The 1,478-nt window shown below is 38.7% G+C and overlaps 1 pseudogene; it reads left to right on the top strand.

Annotated features, from left to right (window-relative positions):
• Nucleotides 1-1,478, top strand: part of LOC107734519 (AMP deaminase 1-like) — a 7,280-nt pseudogene that overhangs the window by 4,227 nt on the left and 1,575 nt on the right.

Below are 1,478 nucleotides of genomic sequence, written 5' to 3'. Positions count from 1 at the left end.
TTTTCTATATTTATATATATTCAAATGTAATTTAATCATGTGATGCAAAGCTGAATTTTCAGCATCATTACTCCAGTCTTCAGTGTCACATGATCCTTCAGAAATCATTCTAATATGCTGATTGGAATATAAAACAATATTGGAATTTTGATTGGAATAAAAATCTAACTTTATGAATGTCTTTACTGTCATGTTTTATCAATTTAATGCATCCTTGTTCAATAAAGGTATTGATAAAAAGATACTGACCCCAAACTATTAAACAGTAGTGTGTATAGAGTCCAGAATATTACTAGAGATTTGGGTGTGGGCTGTTATGACCTAGACCAGTAAGCAACCAACTAGCACTAAATTCCCGTGCAGTGAGTTTTGCACAAGAATGCACCATTCACATTTACTTCAAATTCAAAAATCGAAAATGTAACATTTTGTGTCGTGTACATTTAGCATGTAACACTGTGTACATAAGCATATCAATTATTAAAACCAGTCCATAAGAGGTTATTATATGAGAAAAGATGCACTAAGATGCCATTTATTATGTGCTGTGTGTTTGTGGTATCCAGGGAGAGAGGAATGAACACATTCCAGTTCAGACCTCACTGTGGGGAAGCTGGAGCTGTCACTCACCTGCTGGCCTGTTTCATGACTGCAGACAACATCTCTCACGGTCTCAACCTCAAGAAGGTTAATACACCATTTACCCTGACCATTAGGGGCACAGTTCATCTTACCACCTCACCTTACCCCCATACACTCTTTCTGTCTTCAAAATATACACAAGAAACACAACACTCACTGTCTCTTCACGTTCCACAGAGCCCTGTCCTGCAGTATCTGTATTACCTGGCTCAGGTCCCCATTGCCATATCCCCACTCAGCAACAACAGTCTGTTCCTAGAGTACAACAAGAACCCTCTGCTGGAGTTCCATAATAAGGGACTGGTGATCTCCCTGTCCACCGACGACCCCATGCAGTTCCACTACACTAAGGTCCGCGGCTTCAACCCTTTTCATATGTGCAGATTAGATGCTGCTTCACCCTCTCTTCCTTTCATTTCATACCCGTGCGTTTATCTGAATCATGCATCAACAGGAGCCCCTTATGGAGGAGTATGCCATTGCAGCCCAGGTGTTTAAGCTCAGCACCTGTGACGTGTGAGATTGCCAGAAACAGTGTTCTCCAGAGCGGCCTGTCTGCTGAGGTGAGGTCACCTGACCGAACACATCACTATTTTTTCCGTATGTTGATTTGACTGATCTAGACAGAAGGTATATTCTGTTATAATATAGCAAATGTTTTAAGTTTTTTAAAAATAAATACAGGTAAATACAGATAATGTCTAATGTTTTTGAAGTAATAAATAATATAATTATTTTAGCAATTCCATTTGGTGATGCTACTGGTGCTAAAATTGTTAAATTAAATTACACAACTTCAAGTGTAACCCTGTGTCATGATATATATACAGTATATA

Source organism: Sinocyclocheilus rhinocerous, unplaced genomic scaffold, assembly GCF_001515625.1.
Source record: "Sinocyclocheilus rhinocerous isolate Xijiao unplaced genomic scaffold, SAMN03320098_v1.1 scaffold99, whole genome shotgun sequence".
Taxonomy (NCBI): domain Eukaryota; kingdom Metazoa; phylum Chordata; class Actinopteri; order Cypriniformes; family Cyprinidae; genus Sinocyclocheilus; species Sinocyclocheilus rhinocerous.
This window is presented reverse-complemented; position numbering and strand designations above follow the sequence as displayed.